General features: G+C 47.6%; 1 protein-coding gene and 1 pseudogene across 1 annotated transcript in view; one reads left to right on the top strand and one right to left on the bottom strand.

The window, feature by feature from the left end:
- The window catches only part of LOC141086060 (uncharacterized), a 54,384-nt pseudogene extending 43,173 nt beyond the window's left edge, over positions 1 to 11,211 (bottom strand).
- The window catches only part of LOC141086363 (exocyst complex component 1-like), a 191,860-nt gene that overhangs the window by 73,814 nt on the left and 95,332 nt on the right, over positions 1 to 22,714 (top strand). The gene's annotated exons all lie outside the window — the stretch shown is intronic.

Raw genomic sequence — 22,714 nt, 5'->3', positions numbered from 1 at the left:
GCCATTGACTGATTTGACTAGGAAGGGTGCTGATGTGCTGAATTGGTCTCCAGAGGCTGTTTCTTCCTTTCAGAGGCTGAAGCGAAGATTCACTTCTGCTCCGGTTTTGCGGCAACCTGATGTCTCACTCCCGTTTCAGGTGGAGGTGGACGCTTCTGAGATTGGTGCAGTAGCAGTGTTGTCCCCAAAAGATCCTGTGACATCTAAAATGAATCCTTGTGCTTTCTTTTCCCGAAAGTTCTCCCCATCCGAACGTAACTATGATGTGGGGAATCGGGAACTGTTGGCCATGAAATGGGCATTTGAGGAGTGGAGACATTGGTTGGAGGGAGCCAAACACCAAGTCGTGGTCCTTACTGTCCACAAGAATTTGATTTACCTGGAGTCGGCCAAGCGCTTGAATCCTAGACAGGCTAGGTGGGCCTTGTTTTTCACACGTTTTGATTTTGTGGTCTCTTTTCTTCCGGGCACTAAGAATGTCAAGGCAGATGCCCTCTCTAGGAGTTTCCTTGCTGAGTCTCCTGTTGTGACTAAGCCTGCTACCATCTTAGGCGAGGGGGTAGTTCTTTCTGCAATCTTGCCCGAATTGAGACGTGCTCTGGAAGAGTTTCAGGAGGACAAACCTGAGCGTTGTCCCAGTGGAAAGTTGTATGTTCCTGACCAGTGGAGGAAGAGAGTGATGTCTGAAGTTCATTGCTCTGCATTGGCTGGTCATCCAGGTATTTTTGGTACTAGAGATCTGGTGAGTCGGTCTTTTTGGTGGCCCGCCTTGTCTCATGATGTCAGGAATTTTGTGCAGTCCTGTGGGACTTGCTCCCGGTCTAAACCTTGTTCTCGCTCTAGTGGCTTGTTGATGCCTTTGCCGGGAGGCCATGGACCCATATTTCAATGGATTTTATCTCTGATATGCCTGTCTCTCAGAGAATGACTGTTATTTGGGTGATTTGTGATAGATTCTCTAAGATGGTCCATCTTGTACCACTCCCTAAGTTGCCATCTTCCTCTGAGTTGGTGCCCTTGTTTTTGCAACAGGTGGTTCGCTTGCACGGGATTCCTGAGAACATTGTATCTGACAGAGGAGTTCAGTTTGTGTCTAGATTTTGGAGGACTTTCTGTTCCAAGCTGGGAATTCAGTTGTCCTTCTCCTCTGCGTTTCACCCTCAGACCAATGGGCAGACGGAGAGAACAAACCAGACTTTGGAGTCGTATTTGAGATGTTTTATTTCTGCCGATCAGGATGATTGGGTTTCATTTTTGCCCTTGGACGAATTTGCTTTAAATAATAGAGCTAGTTCTGCCACTTTGATGTCACCTTTTTTTTGTAACTTTGGTTTTCACCCTCGATTTTCTTCAGGGCAGGTGGAGCCTTCTGCCTGCCCAGGTGTTGACACTGTGGTGGAGAGAATGCACCAGATCTGGGACCAAGTAGTGGATACGTTGTCTCTCTCCCAGGAAAAGGCCCAGCGGTTTTCCAACCGGCGTAGGACCGTTGGTCCCCAGTTTAAGGTGGGTGATATGGTTTGGTTGTCATCAAAAAATATCGCTATGAAGGTGGCTTCTCCTAAGTTTAAGCCTAGATTTATTGGACCTTACAAGATTTTGGAGATTATTAATCCGGTCTCTTTTCGGTTGGCTCTTCCTGTCACATTTAAAATTCATAATGTGTTTCATAAGTCCTTGTTGAAGAGGTTTGTTGAACCAGTAGTTCCTGTGGTGGCACCTCCTGACCCTATATTGGATGAAGGTAACATGGAATATGAGGTAGAGAAGATACTGGATTCCCGTCTGGCTAGACGGAGACTCCAGTATTTGGTTACCTGGAAGGGTTATGGATAGGAGGATAATTCCTGGGTCTCTGCCTCTGATATTCATGCCGAAAGATTGGTGCGTGCCTTTCATCGGGCTCACCCAGATCGCCCTGGTGGCATGGATGAGGGTTCGGTGACCCCTCCTCAAGGGGGAGGTACTGTTGTGGATTCATTTTTCCCTTCACCTTTGAGGTCTGATGAACTCCCTCCTCTGGTGAAGGAAGGTAGTGAGGCTGATTACCAAACACCTTGGCAGCTAGATGATGACTGGGTGGCTGGAATTGAGGACTGGATGTAAGGCTGCCGACGCCCTTCTTCCTGGCTGGTAATTTTCCTGCTGGATTCTTGGAGACCAGTCTGATTCCTGCGTCTCAAAGCTAAGTTTTTCTGCTCTGCTTTGTACTCTTCAGTTTTGTTTTTGTTTTGCTTTGTTTTTTGGGAGTTCTGCCTTCCCCGGCCGGGGGTGAGCTGAATTCCATTTTTGTCTCTGGTCTGTTGATCTTTTGCTCTGTCTTCAGAATATACCTGAGTGCTGATATAGTCTTTTGAAGACTAGCGACTTCAGGGCCTGTTTTTCCTATCAGTCGGTTGGCTCATTTTGATAGGGTTTTTGCGGATGGCAGACAGCAGCTTTCCTATCCTGTCCTATGTAGTTAGCTTGGGCCCCATCATTTGCTCAACCTATCTTTCTATGTGTGTTAGTGTTTTCATCTTGCTTCACCGTCATTATATGTTGGGGGCTGCCTATTGCTTTGGGGTCTGCTCTGGGGCAGTTTAGTTTTTCCCCTTTCTGTCTTTAGGCTATGTAGTTCTCCGGCTGTGATTGAAGGGTCTAGGGCACCGTAGGAACCCCCCATGGCTACTGCTAGTTGTTGTGGATAGGTTCAGGGGTCTGCAATCCGATAGCTGCCAACCTCTCTGGTTTTTCTGGACTTAGCTGGTATTTTGTTTTTTCCTCCTTCAGTGACTCATCATAACACCACCCCCAACCTACCAAAATTTGTAAATATTATTTTAGTCTGATTTTGCTTTCACAAATTTCTGTTTATGTTCAAATATTTGGTTTAACAAATATGTAAAAAAAGGTATGCCCAAATTTGTATGGGCACAAAAGCCATATGACTGAAATATGGTTTTCGGTACCAAACGTTTTATTTTGGCTTCATAAAAAGATAAAAAATGCCAAGTTTCATCTCTTATTGAATTCATAACTTAAAGGTCCAAAAAATTCAATTCTATAAGATAATGTAACTGAAAACACACAACAACTTAAAGGAAAAAATGATATTTATATCCACAAACATTTGAAACTTACAACATAGATACAGAATGCTCTTGCCAGGGTGTAGCACCCTGAGGTGTAACAAAATAATTTGTGAAAACATCACGTACTTTCTGTCCGGAGAGAGCGGACGACAGTGAGAGATCACATGTGGTCTAGGCCTACCCACATTGCCCAACACACCTTCAGCACCATCAGATGAGGAGCAATCATGTATTCGGGTGAAGTTATGTAGGACCACACATGCTTTTATGACCTCATTTACGTTTGCTTCACTCAGCTGAATGGCTAACTGGAGGACCTTCCATTTTACACAAAGAATGCTAAAGGCGCACTCCACCAGTCATCGTGTGCGTGATAGGCGCAAGTTAAAGATTCTGCGCCGGAAGTCCAGGTTTCGACGGGGATATGGCCTCATTACATGCCTGGTTAATTGAAAGGCCTCATCTGCAACAAGGAGATAAGGTACAGAATCTTGATTGGAGCCTGGAAGCTGACGTGGTGGTGGTAGGTCCAACTGGTTATTGCACAGCCGCTGACCCATAATGGAAGAAATGAAGACTCTAGAGTCTCCAGTTCTTCCATAGGCCCCAATGTCTACAATTATAAACCTGTAGTGACTGTCAACCAGAGCCAACAAAACTACAGAAAAATATTGTTTATAATTATAGAATTGGGACCCTGAGTTCGGCGGCTTACGCACACGGATATGCTTCCCATCCAGGGCTCCAATACAATTGGAAAATTGGCAGTGCTCCTCAAATCTCCAGGCAATTCACAACCAGTCTTCCATCTTAGGCTCAGGCATGACCACTTGATGAAGTCGTGACCAGATTTCGGAACAGGTAGACCGGACTATGCCTGATATTGTAGATATCCCAATCAAAAATTCATGATGGAGTGCTGCATATGACAGACCAGTTGTAAAGACGCTAAAAGAAAACAAATGTTGGAAATAAAAAAAATTAAAACATGTTCAAGGTTTAAAAAAAAAACATATAGAGCACAAGAACAGTTTGTAACTAACAAGCCAGGCAATCACAACATTAAAAAATTTACAATGGCTATGTAAGTTTAGCATAAATAGCATATTATTATTACTAAGAGTAGAGATATGTGATATATTAAGAAGAAAAGAACCAAAACTAGTAACCAGAACTAGATACAACATTTAGAGAAACATCATCAACATAGAGTAAGAGGAGGAGAAATAACTACCGTAACGTAAGGAGAAGGCGCTCCTCTGCAGATATACATTTGCGCATCCTTGTGTCCTGAAAGGTGATCCCAAGGCGCACTGTCTCCAACAAAATATCAAAGGTGGCAAGGCTCATGCGACAATATTGATAAATCTTGTTGGGATGTGTCTGCAGAGATGCATAGAGATGGTGGAAATGGCCTTTAGTGAGGCGTTGCCTCAAAAGCGGATAGACCCACATTCGTCTCCTCCTCCTCGGATCCACTATCACTGGGTATGGCTGCCCAAAGCGGTGTGACAAAACCCAGTTGTATAGAACACGCTCAGTTGGGGTGAACCTAAGTCTGTCTGACAAGTTGCCAACAAACCACCCATACACCAACACAAGCACAGCACCAAAATGGCCAGATTGGAGGCTGCTACCTGTTGTAGAGGCAATAAATAGAGTTGCTGATGATGATTTAAATTATTTTTAGGCCTCAAAACCGTTAAATGTCCTTTTTGCAAGGTTGCAAGAAAAAAACGCTATACGGATGCCATATGGATGACATACGGAGGCTTAAATGCACAAAAAACGCAGCCACACCTTGCTAACGGATGAATTCGGATCACTGTTCAGGGAAGATTTCTGCGTATTACGACCATAAAATACGGTCCGTATTTTTATACGTTGGGTCTGAATCCGGCCTAACTCTAAAATACACTCATAATATACCAATAAGCATTATGCTTTTGGTAACTTTGATCTTTTGCCATAGGTTATAAATTCATTACATATGGACAGTAGGGAACACACTTAGTTGCACTTATGTCCCATGACTGATAAGTCGCAATGACTTCTCAAGCCTGACTTTGTTCATAATTTTTATTTTTAAACTTTGCTTCCATTACATACTTTTTATTATTCTTGACTTGATGTTTATGCAAGCTAAAAATGGATTAGTCACATCTCATGTGGTCTAGCTATGAAACATGATAAAATCTGAATTTACGATAAGTGATATGATGAACATATGGAAATCAGTCCTCATATCTCTTTATTGCATGAGCTGCCATGTGCAGTATATCTCTAATAAGATTAATGATTTAATTTTGAATATCACATTTTACACCAAAGAATCTGTAACATTGGTAGACCCACTGTGCCACAGGGCCGGACCTAATTTGGAAGGGGCAAAGCTAACTTGATGTTTGCTCAAATTCCTGAAGGTGGAGACAGACTGTGCTGCAGATAGCGACCAGGTACCACTCCTGGGCAGGTGCTGGTATTGAAGCTGATGATCCCAGGGGTAGGGTTCGCTGATGCAGGGAGACGTGACCGAGGTCACTCACTAGCCGGAACTGGAGACTGAAGGACTGTACAGACAGCTTGGACATACTGTAGAACATAGGTTCTTGTTCACACACGTGGATATCAGGAACAGTACTGGAGCTGGCCGCACTAGGACCAAGAACAATGGACACAGGACTGGCCGCACCTTGACCAGGAAACCAGGCATATGTACCGCAGACACACTTTCAGGAAATGTACACCGCCAAAGTGGTCAAAGGAACATGGGCAAAGTATACTAGGCTAGTGGGATCATGGGATATAACACTATAACAGACTAGAGCTGATGGACCTGGCAACATATAGTTGCACACACTAGCACCACTAATAATAAACTATAATAAACTATAGGGGTTGCACAGGCACCTCCCTATTGGAAGGGTGCCTTATATACAAGATGCCTCCCAACTAGTGGCTTGGAGACACTTTGCAGGTGAATATTTTAACTAAATGCCTCCCAGCTGCCCCTTTAAGAGCAGGGTCATGCGCATAGGAGCGTAGTAGGCGCACTGCTGGACCACAGTGTGGCACACATATAGGAGGAGGACACAGCTTCCATGGATGCTGCTTCTGCCGGGGTGGTGAGTAAGGCAGCGTCCTCGCACGGTGGCAGGAGGGGAACCATGTGGAGGCATCGGAAGATGCTATAGAACCCCTTGTCTGTAATAAAAAATCGCTATAGTTTGAAGAAAAGTGATGTGATCCTAAATATAATCAAGATGTATGTCAAAAATGATCAGCAGGATCTATAGCTAAAAACATTAAGAGGGTTTCCTGAGCAAAATGAATCTTAGCCCATGGGACTGGGTATGTAAAAAATAAACAAAAAGCTCAGCCATATTAACCTACCAGCACCAGTCCAGTGCAGGTGGCACCATGGTCTGCACAGAGACAGGAAGTGGTGATGTCACAGTTTCATTAGCTGATGGATAGCTGCCAATTGAGATTGGCTGCTGTGGTCAGTTGACTTTAAGCAGCACATCATTATAAAATATCCAATGACACGCTGCTCTACTCACCTGCCCTCTGTTGACAATCACAGATTGCAGCAGTCCGCTTACTATTGGAACAGTGACATCACCACTTTCTGCCCTTGTGCAGACTACGGAATGGCTGCACTGGATCCAAATGTTTTTCACAAAGCACACATTACAATTGGAACATTGGACCGACCTAATATATGATTCTCAGGGTCCTCCTTTGATCTATGTAAAATGATAAGAAGGCTTTATATGCTGAAACCTGTGTCGGATTGTAGGAGGGTGGACTAATACATGGACCAGTCTGGGTGTAAAGGGACAAATGTATATGTGCTATGTAACATGTTTTGCTGTAACATATATGTGTACGTATAGGACAAAGAAGGGCCGAGTAGGTGATCGCTGTGGCCGTGGGCCTAAGACAGCCACAGTGAGAGAGTCTGAAATGACGTTGCACCGGGGAAGCAGAGGCGGAAAGGAAGAGACGTGTTTACAGGTACCCAGGCGGGTGTGAAGGAGCTGTCCGGAACTGTTGGCACTGGAAAAGGAACCTAAATAAAAGAAACTATTTGAACGTCTAAGGGCTCCGGTCTCCAGTCTTTGGGAACACACTTCGGCCGTTGCAAGGTACGGAGCATGCTGTAGGGACCACCCCCCTGAGTCGGTGCACGATCCCACAGGATGTTGGCACCAGACTTTACAGGAGGTAATATATACACCCATTTTCCTCGCATGCAATTTTTATAATTGAACCACATGGTCTGTACTCTGTAACAGCCATCTTAAAGCAATTTATTTATTTAAAGATTACTATCACTAGTTGTCAGTTGTGACAGTCTTAGGTAGGGGAGAGGGGCCTCAAACTGTCCCTGGAACTGGGACAATTTCTATTCTTGTCCTTTGGGTACTCTTGATGGTAGAGAGGCCCTTGTCTCTGACCTCACTATTCTACTGTTAATACCTGGTCTGTCCCCTACGCCAGCCCATGGAGCTTGGGACAGAAATGTAATGAGAACAAGACACACAAAGCAAAACAGGGATAACAGAAACCCTCTTTCATACAAAAGCACCAACCAAGAATAGGGAGTAGGATAGGGACAGGGAGGAGCTAACTAAGCAGAAACAGGGTCCAGGAGATAAAAATACACGCATAACAGAACACATCTACAACAACTTATCTCCAAAACACTTAGCTTAAGCCCACTGCACAGGCATTAACTTCAGATGCCGGCACCCACATCCTCTCCTTCAGACCATATCCTTTACAATATACTAGGTACTGTTTCAGTTTAAGGCCGGCGTCACACTAGAGAGAAAAATGAATTAGTGCTGTGCTGCATTCCTCTGTGATTTACAACCAGGGCGGTTGTATTAGCTCCACTCCCGGTTGTAAACTATTTAACCCCTTGAGATGGATTGCAGCGTGGGACATGAATGTAGGGCGGGTAGGTATGGGCTATTGTTGCTTTTTGATTTTTTACATGAGAACAAGGGCTTTGATTGGATTGGGAGTTTAATAAAGATGGCAAAAATGTGCTTAATTATTTTATTTAAAGTCTTTATTCTTAATGTGTTTGTTTTTTTAACCCTTACATACTATTGGATTAATAATGAAGAGGTGTCTTATTGACACCTCTCCATTATTAACCAGGCTAAATATGACCTTACAATAGCAAGGTGACATTAACCCCTTATTACCCCATATGCCACCCACTACAGGGCAATGGGAAAAGAGAGGCTAAGCGTCAGAATTGGCGCATCTTACAGGTGCACCTTTTCTGGGGTGGTTGGGGGCAGATGTTTTTAGCCAGGGGGGGCAATACCCATGGTCCCTCTCTAGGCTATTAATATCTGCCCTCAGTCACTGGCTTTCCCTCTCTGGCAGAGGAAATTGCGTGGGAGCCCACACCAGTTTCTTCTGTGATTTAATTCTTTAACACCTACAGCTCCAAAATTTTACACACACACACACACACACACACACACACACACACACACACACACACACACACACACTAATAACATTATTAGTGAGGGACATATATAAATCTAACGGATATGCAATGGTTTACTGTATGTAACCCATGTCTCATATACTGTCGGGTTCTGTTATTTTGCAGAAGTCGACAATTGAATTATTGGCTATTCTGCTAGGAATTTAAAGATATATATGTGTCGCACTGACATACACTTTTATATATATATACTAGCTGAAGAGCCCGGCGTTGCCAGGTCGTTCTTTAAGTCCCCCTTGTTCACATTTGGCAGCTGTCAATTTGCTTCCCTTTTCCTTTCACTTTTTCCCCATTATGTAGATAGGGGCAAAATTGTTTGGTGAATTGGAACGTGCAGGGTTAAAATTTCACCTCACAACATAGCCTATGACGCTCTCGCGGTCCTGACGTGTGACTGTGCAAAATTTTGTGGCTGTAGCTGCGACAGTGCGGATGCCAATACATACACTTTTTCCCCATTATGTAGATAGGGGCAAAATTGTTTTGAATTGGAACGCGTGGGATTAAAATTTTGCCTCACAACATAGCCTATGATGCTCTCGGGGTCCAGACGTGTGATTGTGCAAAATTTTGTGGCTGTAGCTACGACGGTGCAGATGCCAATACATACACTTTTTCCCCATTATGTAGACAGGGGCAAAATTGTTTGGTGAATTGGAACGCGCGAGGTTAAAATTTTGCCTCACAACATAGCCTATGATGCTCTCGGGGTCCAGATGTGTGACTGTGCAAAATTTTGTAGCTGTAGCTGCGACGGTGCGGATGCCAATACATACACTTTTTCCCCATTATGTAGATAGGGGCAAAATTGTTTGGTGAATTGGAATGCGCGGGATTAAAATTTTGCCTCACAACATAGCCTATGATGCTCTCGGGGTCCAGACGTGTGATTGTGCAAAATTTTGTGGCTATAGCTACGATGGTGCAGATGCCAATACATACACTTTTTCCCCATTATGTAGACAGGGGCAAAATTGTTTGGTGAATTGGAACGCGCGAGGTTAAAATTTTGCCTCACAACATAGCCTATGACGCTCTCAGGGTCCAGACATGTGACTGTGCCAAATTTTGTGGCTGTAGCTGCAACGGTGCGGATGCCAATACTGGACATACATACATACACACCCACATTGAACTATATATATGTGACTGTATATGCTTTCATGAATATTTGAGGCCATGGATCCATTATATGTCCATTCTGCAAGATACTTAGATGCGAGAAAATCACATCCTCGCATTGCACATGGATGACATACAGATCCCTGTTCAGGGAACATTTCTGCGACTCTCGTCTGTGTGAAATGGACCGATTTTTTATATGTTGTGTGTGACGCCGGCCTAATGGTTGGTTTTGGTTTGTAGCTATACTAAATCATTCACCTCCAGGTCCGGACTTGACAATCGTTTCTTATCAGCCATATTTTTGTATTTGTCCCCCATGATCTTTAAATTATTCTGAACCCCTTCAACACAGATGAGATTGAAGAAGACATTTGCTTCTCCTCAGGAACACCCAGACACAAAACTTCTGAGGTAAGTCTCCAAACTTTCGCTTAGACGTTCAGTCTGGCCATTAGTTTGAGGATAGAACACCAAAGAAAAAGATAGATGCATCCCTAAATGTGCAGAAAACACCATCTAAAATGTAGATACAAATTGAGTCCCCTGATCTGACACCACATCGGTGGGAACTCCGTGAAGCTTCACAATATCAGTGATAAGCACTTGAGCCAGTGTCTTGGTGTTGGGGAGAGCAGGTAAAGCAATAAAGGGCACCATTTTACTAAACCTATCCACCACAACTAGGGCAGCACGGTGGCTCAGTGGTTAGCGCTGCAGCCTTGCAGCGCTGGAGTCCTGGGTTCGAATCCCATCTAGGACAACATCTGCAAGGAGTTTGTATGTTCTCCCCGTGTTTGCGTGGGTTTCCTCCGGGCACTCCGGTTTCCTCCCACACTCCAAAGACATACTGATAGGGAATTTAGATTGTGAGCCCCATCGGGGACAGTGATGAAAATGTGTGCAAACTGTAAAGCGCTGCGGAATATGTTAGTGCTATATAAAAATAAAGATTATTATTACAACTAAAATAACAGTTTTACCAGAGGACAAAGGAAGATCCCTAATGAAATTCATGGATAAATGAGTCCATGGTCAGTCAGGAATGGTAAGTTGCAAAAGAGTCTCAGACGGACGAGTATGGGATGTTGTGGAACACGCACAGACACAACATGAAGACACAAAGTTAACTACATCCTTACGCAACCTTGGCCACCAAAAATGAATCCATGGTCAGTCAGGAATGGTAAATTGCAAAAGAGTCTCAGATGGATGAGTATGGGATGTCTTGGAACACGCACAGACACAACATGAAGACACAAAGTCAACTACATCCTTACGCAACCTTGGCCACCAAAAAAGACAAGAAAGGAGGACCAAAGTCGACTCACTACCTGGGTGACCAACCAGTGCCGAGTCATGATGTACCTTCAACATTTTAAAACACAGATGAAAAGGTACAAACAATTTCCCTAAAGGACCAGCAGGAGCTTTCCCTTGAGCTTTCAATACCTTACCCTCAAGTTTAGAACGCATTGCGGAGATGACGAGCCCTTCTTGCAAAATAGGGATAGCATCATCGGTACTCCCACCCCCAGGGAAACTCCGAGACAAAGCATCTGCTCTTACCTTCTTCATCCCAGGACAGTCATACACACAATGAGGAGGCAGTTCTTGACATCCCTTTTCAGAGAACACTTCCTCAAAATCAGACAGGATAGATGGAATGAATTTAGTGCAGACACTAGAAAGAGTAGCACCTAGGCAATTATTTTTGTAAAAATCACTCCACTTAATATTCTCTCTGGACTGCCAGCTTATGACCGGATTATGTTTAGTCAACCAGGAAAGACCCAGCAGAATAGGAGTAGCGAGATTTTCCAATATATAAAAAGAATGGCACCTCCTGTGAAGAGCCTTTATTCACAGGTTCACATCATGCACTATTTTCAAAAAATTTCCTGACCGGGAGGCACAGAGTCACTTGCAATTATGGGCATGGGCTTCACCAGAATACTACAAGAAAGACCAAGGTTCCGTGCGAACTGAGTATTCTTCATATTGGCAACCACTGTCCAAGAGTATGGATTTTTTTTTTAGTTTTCATACCAATGACTACTTCTGCAGGTAAGAAAAACTGAGATACATATGAGGAGATGTATACACCAAGGTTGTTATCCTCCACACAACCTGGTGTATGAAGTATTCTAATGGCTTTTTGTGCTTAAAGAAGTAGAGACCCCTAAGAGAACTGTAAGAGACTCATACTGAGGGGAGGCCCCTCCTAACTGAATTGTTTCTTCAGAGCATACAGGGAGAAACATGGTTTTAAGGAGTACAATGTGGGGCGGAGTCACAACAGGTCTACCTCCAATGAATCAGGAGTCTTGTAAAGTACTAGTGCATCTTTTAGTCTTTCAGACAGGCCCTGACAAAACTGACTCCTAAGAACAGGATCGTTCCAACAGGTGTTAGTGGCCCATCTGCGGAACTCTGAGCAGAATTCCTCTGCCGCCGGTCTCCATGCTGGAGTTTATGTAACTTATACTCAGCAATTGAGACACAGTCCGGATCATCATACACAAGGCCTAGAGCCTCAAAAAACCATCAAATGACCAGAGAGAAAGTCAGTCGCTGGAAGTGAAAAGGAGGTAAGAAATAACTATCCCAAGGAGTTGCTCCTCCCAGATGAACGAAGACGAAGCCTAAAATACAGCATTCAGGCTTAAAAGAACACCATAAATTTATCCCATCACCCAGAAAACCTTTCCAGGAGGGCCACCTAAGGTTCCCATTCAGCCTGACTGCCCGCCAGACTGAGGCTATGTGCACACGTAGCGGAACTCTCGCAGAAGTTACCGTGAGAAATCCGGAATTCCATTCCGCAGAAAAATCGCATTTTAAATTCCCGTGATTTTCCCATGGAAAAACTAGCGATTTGCAAGCGTTTGTAGCTTGCAGAATGCTAGCGTTCTCCAAGTGATCTGTAGCATCGCTTGGAGAACTGATTGACAGGTTGGTCACACTCGTCAAACATAGTGTTTGACGAGTGTGACCAACTTTTTACTATTGAGGCTGCCTATGCAGCATCAGTAGTAAAAAGACCTAATGTTAAAAATAATAAAAAATCGGGTTATATTCACCTTCCGGCATCCCGCGCAGCCTTCCCGGGCCTCAGCGATGCTTCCGTTCCCAGTAATGCCTTCCAGAATGTGAAGAAGAGGGCGTATGCAGTGATGAGCAACTTCTTTGTCCCTCTGAATCTGAAGAGGCGGGTGGGCCAGTGCCTATGGTCAGCACACCTCAGTACGCATCAGATGATGACGAGACTCAGTTACCACTTTCTGTTGCGTACGGTGCTGGCGAGACAACCCAGGAGAAGCAGGTGTTTGAAGAGGGGAGTGTAGATGATGAGGTCCTTGACCCATCATGGCGTGAGGAACAGGAAGGTGGTGGGAGCAGCTCTGAGGAAGAGATTCCCCAAACGGCCAAAACCGGAGGGAGAGGGAGGGGGCAGACTTGGTTGCCTGTAGCCTCCACTTCGGCACCCGTTAGGAGCATTCCACTTTCAAAAGGCAAAAAACGGGCGCTCCTAAGACTTGCAGTGCGTGGTCCTTTTTTGACACAGTTGCAGATGACATTTGCTTTGTCAAATGCAAGCTGTGTCATCAGAGAGTCAAAAGAGGGAAAAATGTCAGCAACCTCAATACCACTAATATGTGGAAACATGTGCGGACCAAGCACGAGCTGGAGTTACACAGACACACTGAAGACGTAGGCCAATGTACAGCACCACCTACCACCTCTTCAGCTCGTGTTGGGGCCTCTTCCTCCAGCTCACACACAGCTGGTTCGGCTTCCTCACAGGATCGCCAAGGAAGAACCTCTGGCACTGTTGTCCGGAGACCCTGTGACATTCCACCCACAGCACCACGTTCCAAGTCATCCTCACACTCCCAGGCCACTCGGCAGCCATCGGTAGCACAGGCATGGGAGTAAAGGCGGCCATACTCGGCAAACCATCCCCGAGCACAGGCTCTGAATGCTGGCATTGCCAAACTACTGGCCCTTGAAATGCTGTCATTCAGGCTGGTGGAGACTGACACCTTCCGGGACTTCATGGCATTGGCAGTCCCACAATACACCGTGCCCAGCCGCTTTTATTTCAGCAGGCGAGCCGTCCCTGCCCTGCAGAAACATGTGGAGGCAAACATAAAACATGCGCTACTAGACGCCGTCAGTAGCAAGGTCCACCTGACCACTGATGCGTGGACCAGTAACCATGGACAGGGACGATACCTTTCCCTCACTGCCCATTGGGTCAATGTTGTGGAGCCGGGTACAGATCTGGAGAGTGGCGCTCTACGTGTTCTGCCAACTCCACGGATTGCAGGAATCCAGTCTGTACATATTGACTCCTCCTCCTACTCCAGTTACTCTGAAACAGCGCAGCAGGAGCCTGTTATGACCGATATGAGCACAGCCGTGGCCAAACGTCAACAGGCCGTACTGAAATTAATTTCTTTGGGGAATCGAAGCCACACAGCGCAGGAGCTCTGGAATGCCATCAAGCAGGAGAGCGACGTGTGGTTTCTGCCAGCGAATCTCCAGCCGGGCTTGGTAGTGTGTGACAATGGCCGAAATCTGGTGGCAGCTCTCGGCCTAGGCAACCTCACTCACATCCCATGTCTGGCACATGTGCTCAACTTGGTCGTGCAGTGCTTTCTGAGGGACTATCCGGATCTTGATGCACTGCTGCACAAGGTCCGCATAGAGTGCGCTCACTTGCGTCGTTCCAGCACGGCAAGATCGCACCTTGCTGCTCTGCAGCGCCGATTACGCCTTCCGGAACATCGCATCATATGTGACCTACCCACCAGGTGGAATTCAACGTTACATATGTTGGAGCGGTTGTGTGAGCAGCAGTCATGGAGTACCAGCTGCATCAGATGCAAACAAGTCGCAATGTGCGCCAGTCACACTTCAGCACCACTGAGTGGGCCTCTATGAAGGACATCTGCCTCATTTTGCATGCCTTCGATGATTCCACGCGGATGGCGAGTGCAGATGATGCACTAGTCAGCATGACTGTCCCCCTTATCTGTCTGCTTCAAAAAACACTGCAAGCACTAAGGGATGAGGTTTTGGAAGAGGTGGAGGATGAGGAGTCCCAAATGCGATCTGCTTCTGGACAGTCTGCGCTACGTGCTTCCTCACAAAGGCCTAGGCAGGGGACACTTTGTGAGGAGGATGAGGAGGAGTCGATGGTGGAGGAAGACATCTCTCCACAGGAGGGAGGTACACAAAGCTCTAGTCAGTATGTACAGTGAGGGTGGGGTGATGCAGAGCAGGCAGAGATCACGCCTCAAGCAGGGGACAGCGGTTCTTTGGCAGTTGGGAGTCGGCAGCACATGGTTGACTTCATGCTGCAGTGCCTGAGAAACGACCGCCGCATCGCCCACATTCTCTACACGGCTGATTATTGGGTGTACACCCTCCTAGATCCTCGCTACTGGGACAACTTGCAAACCCTCAAACCAACGTTGAACCGGGAGCGTAAACTGCGGGAGTACCAAGACACACTGGTGCAGTCCATCATGTTTTCCATTCCACCCGACAGCAGTGGTGCTAGTGCTTTACAAAGCACCCCTGTGCGTCGAGCCAGTGGAGGAAACTCAGCACAAAGAGGGAGCAGAGGCAGCGCCTCAGCACAAGGCAAGACCACTATGGCCCAAATGTAGCAAAGTTTTGTGTGTCCGCCACAATTGTCTACACCATCACTGACGGCTCCACTCATTACTAGTAGTGTGAATGAGGACTGAGCAGGAGAGCTTGCCAGACACACATCAGGGGATCAACAGACGGGACTGAGCCACAGTTACACAGGAACAAGTGTGGATTGTGCAGACGCCACTTCAGAGCTGTCACTGGCGGTGTTGGAGGCCAGGGGAAATACTAGAGACAGTGGAGCCGGAGGCCATAGTGGAGCACGGTTACAATCAGTAGTAGTCTACTACCTCTATAAAACGTGCTGCAAGTTGGCCTCAACCTGCTCCATGCCTCATCCTGGGCTCCAACAACGTCAGTTGGTGTTCAGAAGTGCCGTCTTCGCAGAGAAACACACACTAGCTCCTGTGTTAGTGGGGTTCAGTAATGCCAGCTGTTCCCCTGCTGTGTAGACGGCAAAGTCTAGTGCTGCCTCCACATGCCAACACCATCAGGCCTCAGCCTGCTCCATGCCTCATCCTGGGCTCCAATAACGCCAGTTGGTGTTCAGAAGTGCCGTCTTCACAGAGAAAAACACACTCGCTACTGTGTCTGTGGGGTTCAGTAATGCCAGCTGTTCCCCTGCTGTGTAGACGGCAAAGTCTCCTGCTGCCTCCACATGCCAACACCATCAGGCCTCAGCCTGCTCCATGCCTCATCCTGGGCTCCAACAACGCCAGTTGGTGTTCAGAAGTGCCGTCTTCACAGAGAAAAACACACTCGCTACTGTGTCTGTGGGGTTCAGTAATGCCAGCTGTTCCCCTGCTGTGTAGACGCAAAGTCTAGTGCTGCCTCCACATGCCAACACCATCAGGCCTCAGCCTGCTCCATGCCTTATCCTGGGCTCCAACAACGCCAGTTGGTGTTCAGAAGTGCCGTCTTCACAGAGAAAAACACACTCGCTACTGTGTCTGTGGGGTTCAGTAATGCCAGCTGTTCCCATGCTGTGTAGACGGCAAAGTCTCCTGCTGCCTCCACATGCCAACACCATCAGGCCTCAGCCTGCTCCATGCCTCATCCTGGGCTCCAACAATGCCAGTTGGTGTTCAGAAGTGCCGTCTTCACAGAGAAAAACACACTCGCTACTGTGTCTGTGGGGTTCAGTAATGCCAGCTGTTCCCCTGCTGTGTAGACGACAAAGTCTAGTGCTGCCTCCACATGCCAACACCATCAGGCCTCAGCCTGCTCCATGCCTCATCCTGGGCTCCAACAATGCCAGTTGGTGTTCAGAAGTGCCGTCTTCACAGAGAAAAACACACTCCCTACTGTGTCTGTGGGGTTCAGTAATGCCAGCTGTTCCCCTGCTGTGTAGACGGCATAGTCTCCTGCTGCCTCCACATGCCAACACCATCAGGCCTCAGCCTGCTCCATGCCTCATCCTGGGCTCCAACAACGCCAGTTGGTGTTCAGAAGTGCCGTCTTCACAGAGAAAAACACACTCGCTACTGTGTCTGTGGGGTTCAGTAATGCCAGCTGTTCCCCTGCTGTGTAGACGGCAAAGGGTCCTGCTGCCTCCACATACCAACACCATCGGGCCTCAGCCTTCTCCATGCCTCTTCCTGGGCTCCAACAATGCCAGTTGGTGTTCAGAAGTGTCGTCTTCACAGAGAAACACACACTAGCTCCTGTGTTAGTTGGGTTCAGTAATGCCAGCTGTTCCCCTGCTGTGTAGACAGCAATGTCTCCTGCTCCATCCACATGCAAACTACTACAGATTTGTAACTGTGCTCAACTTAGGCCTCTGGCTCCACTGTCTCTAGTATTTCCCCTGGCCAACAACCCCGCCAGTTACAGCTCTGAAGTGGCGTCTGCACAATCCACACTTGTTCCTGAGTTACTGTGGCTCAGTCCCGTCAGTTGATCCCCTGATGTGTGTCCGGCAAGGTCTCCTGGTCTGTCCACATTCACATTACTAGTTGTGTGAATGAGGACTATGCAGGAGAGCTTGCCAGACACACATCAGGGGATCAACAGATGAGACTGAGCCACAGTTACACGGAACAAGTGTGGATTGTGCAGACGCCACTTCAGAGCTGTAACTGGCGGGGTTGTTGGCCAGGGGAAATACTAGAGACAGTGGAGCCGGAGGCCATAGTGGAGCACGGTGACAATCAGTAGTAGTCTGCAACCTCTATAAAACCAGCTGCAAGTTGTCCTCCGCCTGCTGCATGCTTCATCCTGGGCTACAACACAGCCAGTTGTAGCCTGGAAGTGCCGTCTGCACAGATGTAAACACTCGCTCCTGTGTTAGTGGGTTTCAGTAACGCCAGCTGTTCCCCTGCTGTGTGGATGGCAAAGTTTCCTGCTGCCTCCAAACTCACACTACAACGCTTTTTCTCCTCGCTTCAAGTAGGCCTCAGCCTGCTTGGAGCATTGATCCTGGGCTACAACACAGCCAGTTGTAGCCTGGAAGTGCCATCCGCACAGATATAAACACTCGCTCCTGTGTTAGTGGGGTTCAGTAACGCCAGCTGTTCCCCTGCTGTGTGGATGTTAAAGTCTCCTGCTGCCTCCAAACTCACACTACAACGCTTTTTCTCCTTGCTCCAAGTAGGCCTCAGCCTGCTCGGAGCATTGATCCTGGGCTACAACACAGCCAGTTGTAGCCTGGAAGTGCCGTCCGCACAGATTGAAACACTCGCTCCTGTGTTAGTGGGGTTCAGTAATGCCAGCTGCTCCCCTGCTGTGTGGACGGCAAAGTCTCCTGCTCCATGCACATTCAAACTACTACTGATTTTTAACCCTGCTCCACTTAGGCCTCTGGCTCCACTGTCTCTAGTATTTCCCCTGGCCTCTAACCCCTCCAGTGACAGCTCTGAAGTGGCGTCTGCACAATCCACACTTGTTCCTGTGTTACTTGGCCTCAGTCACGTCAGTTGATCCCCTGATGTGTGTCCGTCAAGGTCTCCTGCTCTGTCCACATTCCCATTACTAGTAGTGTGAATGAGGACAGAGCAGGAGACCTTGCCGGACACACATCAGGCGATCAACTGATGGGACTGAGGCCAAGTAGCACAGGAACAAGTGTGGATTGTGCTGACGCCACTTCAGAGCTGTCACTGGCGGGGTTGGAGGCCAGGGGAAATACTAGAGACAGTGGAGCCAGAGGCCTAAGTGGAGCACGGTTACAATCAGTAGTAGTCTACAACCTCTATAAAACGTGCTACAAGTTGGCCTCAGCCTGCTCCATGCCTCATCCTGGGCTCCAACAATGCCAGTTGGTGTTCAGAAGTGCCGTCTTAACAGAGAAACACACACTAGCTCCTGTGTTAGTGGGGTTCAGTAATGCCAGCTGTTCCCCTGCTGTGTAGATGGCAGTTTCCTGCTGCCTCCACATGCCAACCCTATCAGGCCTCAGTCTGCTCCATGCCTCATCCTGGTCTCCAACAATGCCAGTTGGTGTTCAGAAGTGCCGTCTTCACAGAGAAACACACACTAGCTCCTGTGTTAGTGGGGTTCAGAAATGCCAGCTGTTCCCCTGCTGTGCGGATGGCACAGTCTCAGGCTGCCTCCAACATCACACTACATGTTATTTTACACTTGCTCCAAGTAGGCATCAGCCTGTTCGGAGCATTGATCCTGGGCTTCAACACAGCCAGTTGTAGCTTGGAAGTGCCGTCCACACAGATTGAAACACTCGCTCCTGTGTCTATGGGGTTCAGTAACGCCAGCTGTTCCCCTGCTGTGCGGATGGCAAAGTCTACTGCTGCCTCCAACATCACACTACTACTGACTTTTAACCGTGGTCCACATAGGCCTCTGGCTGTACTGTCTCTAGTATTTCCCCTGGCCTCCAACCCCGCCAGTCGCTGCTCTGATGTGCCGTCTGCACAATCCACACTTGTTCCTGTGTTACTGGGGCTCAGTCACGTCAGTTGATCCCCTGATGTGTGTCCGGCAATGTCTCCTGCTCTGTCCCCATTCCCATTAATAGTTGTGGGAATGTGGACAGAGCAGGACACCTTGCCGGACACACATCAGGGGATCAACTGACGTGACTGAGCCCCAGTAAGTCAGGAACAAGTGTGGATTGTGCAGACAACACTGCAGAGCAGCAACTGGCGTGGTTGGAGGCCAGGGGAAATACTAGAGACAGTAGAGCCAGAGGCTAAAGTGAAGCACGGTTACAATCAGTACTTGTGTACAACCAATATAAAACTCGCTCCAAGTTGGCCTCAGCCTGCTGCATGATTGACCCCTGGGCTTCAACATCGCATGTTGCTGCTCAGAAGTGTGTTTGCCACGGGTACTCCCTCCTGCCCATCCGGGTTCCAGCACCATCAGCTGTTTCTTGGCAGAGCCTTTGGCCTAGGTGCCTCCTTCTTGGTATCCGAGTTCCAGCAACGTCTGCTGGTCCTTGGTAGTGCTTTTTAGCACAGATAACTCCTGCTTAGAAACCGTGTTCCAGCACCGTCAGCTGGTCCACGGTTGTGCCATTGGCTCTTGTTCCTTCTGCTGCCACTCTGGGTTCCACCACCGTCAGCTGGTTCTCGGCAGTGTCTTTGGCACGGGTACTCCCTCCTGCCCAGCCTGGTTACAGCACGCCTGCTGTTTCCGTAGTAGGGTCAACGTCACTTTGCCACTGATACGTTGTCCTGTCGTGTTGCGGTCGGGTTAGCCGAGTCTATGGTGCCTGCAGTTTCAGTGCTTCCTATGTGGGCTGCGGGTTCTGGTAAAAAAGGCTTGTTCCATAGTGCCAATAGGACAAGCACCCCCTGTAGGACTGTGGGTTTCGGTAACTGCGGCCGGCTCGCCGCCTTGCAACTTTGTTTTTCATGGGTACCTTCTACTACCCATCCGGGTTCCAGCACCGTCAGCTGGTTCTCGGCTGTGCCTTTGGCTGAGGTGCCTCCTTGTCGGTATCCGAGTTAAAGCAACGTCTGCTGGTCCTTGGTAGTGCTTTTTAGCACAGGTACCTCCTGCTTAGTAACCATGTTCCAGCACCGTCAGCTGTTCCACGGTTGTCCCATTGGCTCTTGTTCCTTCTGCTGCCACTCTGGGTTCCAGCACCGTCAGCTGGTTCTCAGTAGTTCCATTGAGTATTGTAGCTTCTGCTACCCATCCGGGTTCCAGCAACGTCAGCTGGTTCCCGGAAGAGCCTTTGGCCTAGGTGCCTCCTTGTCGGTATCCGAGTTCCACCAACGTCTGCTGGTCCTTGGTAGTGCTTTGGAGCACAGGTACCTCCTGCTTAGAAACCGTGTTCCAGCGCCGTCAGCTGGTCCACGGTTGTGCCATTGGCTCTTGTTCCTTCTGCTGCCCCTCCAGGTTCCAGCACCGTCAGCTGGTTCTCGGCAGTGTCTTTGGCACTGGTACTCCCTCCTGCCCAGCCTGGTTCCAGCACGCCTGCTGTTTCTGGGTAGTGTCAACGTCACTTTGCCACTGATACGTTGTCCTGTCCTGTCGTGTTGCGGTTGGGTTAGCCGAGTCTATGGTGCCTGCAGTTTCAGTGCTTCCTATGTGGACTGCGGGTTCTGGTAACAAAGGCTGGCTCCATAGTTTCCAATAGGAAAAGCACCCCCTGTAGGACTGTGGGTTTCGGTAACTGCGGCCTGCTCGCGGACGCGACACTTTGTTAATCATGGGTACCTTCTGCTACCCATCCGGGTTCCAGCAACGTCAGCTGGTTCCCGGCAGAGCCTTTGGCCTAGGTGCCTCCTTGTCGGTATCTGAGTTCCACCAACGTCTGCTGGTCCTTGGTAGTGCTTTGGAGCACAGGTACCTCCTGCTTAGTAACCTTGTTCCAGCACCGTCAGCTGTTCCACAGTTGCCCCATTGGCTCTTGTTCCTTCTGCTGCCCCTCCAGGTTCCAGCACCATCAGCTGGTCCTCGCTAGTTTCATTTGCTCTTGCAGCTTCTGCTACCCATCCGGGTTCCAGCAACGTCAGCTGGTTCTCGGCAGTGCCTTTGGCCTAGGTGCCTCCTTGTTGGTATCCGAGTTCCACCAACGTCTGCTGGTCCTTGGTAGTGCTTTGGAGCACAGGTACCTCCTGCTTAGAAACCGTGTTCCAGCACCGTCAGCTGGTCCACGGTTGTGCCATTGGCTCTTGTTCATTCTGCTGCCACTCCGGGCTCCAGTACCATCAGCTGGTTCTCGCCAGTTCCTCAGCCTTCTTGTAACTTCTGCTACTTTTCAAAGTTCAAGCTTGTGGAAATGGTTTTAGATTCTCACTCTGGATCTCCCTGACAATGACCCTGAAGACGACGAGCCTGAAGACCACGCAGAAGAATACCTAAAAGATGACCCAGAAGAAGATGACCAAGAGGACAAAGAACAGGAAGACAACCACCAAGAAGCAGAACAACAAGAGACAGAAGACCAAGAAGCATAAAAACCAAAAGCAGAAGAACATTAAGCATAAGACTAAAAATCTGAGCAAATGAGATTATCAAATTTATAAGCAGAAGAAGACTAAGCAGTGTATGGGAGTGAGTCCGTTCCTCCTCGTGGTGCCCCTGGAAAAGGAATGCTGCTGCAGGCCAAACTGAACGTGGACAAATCCTGTTGTAAATCTTTTGTGACAGGCTGAACGGAAGGTGTAATCTTCAAACTTTTATAGATAACAACTACAGGAATGCCTGACACAAATAAGAATATGATGAAGATGAATAGGAAGAAGATGAAGAAGTAGAATATGAAGAAGAAGAAGTAGAGTATGAAGAAGAATAGAAGAAGTAGAATATGAAGAAGAATAGGAGAAGAAGAAGAAGATACTGCTGCTGAAGATGATGAAGGAGAAAGTGTGGGAGAAGTAAAAAAGAAGGTGAAGAGCATGGAAGTAGTGAAACATACGTATCTGACAAAAAATTAAAGACTTTAACATAGTCAATATCTTTGTAACTGCGAACGTCTTTAAAAAAAAAAAATTCCTGCTATTCCATTTGATTGGGCTAAACCTCTATGGCTTTAATATCTCCTACACCTCCCACAATACATTCTACATTATTATTAGTTGTTTTTCTTCATGTAGAATTAACCGACAGGGAAAGAAAGGGTTTTTTTTAATTCCGATATTTCTGTTCCATTGACTTGAATGGGACTTCCGGGATACCCGATACTTTTTTTAGATCGGCCGATCCATTCCGATACGATATTTTTCAGTATCGGGTGGTATCGCTCAACACTAGTTGCCAAATACGCACATGTCCGTATAAAGGGCAAGGTGCAAGATGCTCATGAGATGCTGAATTATACAAAGCAGATCAGTGTTGGAGGAAAACCAAGCAAACTGATGGATGCTCTTGAAAAACTAAGTTTGAAGAGGAGTGCATTGGC

Source organism: Dendrobates tinctorius, unplaced genomic scaffold, assembly GCF_039654945.1.
Source record: "Dendrobates tinctorius isolate UK_male_01 unplaced genomic scaffold, ASM3965494v1 ptg000001l, whole genome shotgun sequence".
NCBI lineage: Eukaryota > Metazoa > Chordata > Amphibia > Anura > Dendrobatidae > Dendrobates > Dendrobates tinctorius.
This window is presented reverse-complemented; position numbering and strand designations above follow the sequence as displayed.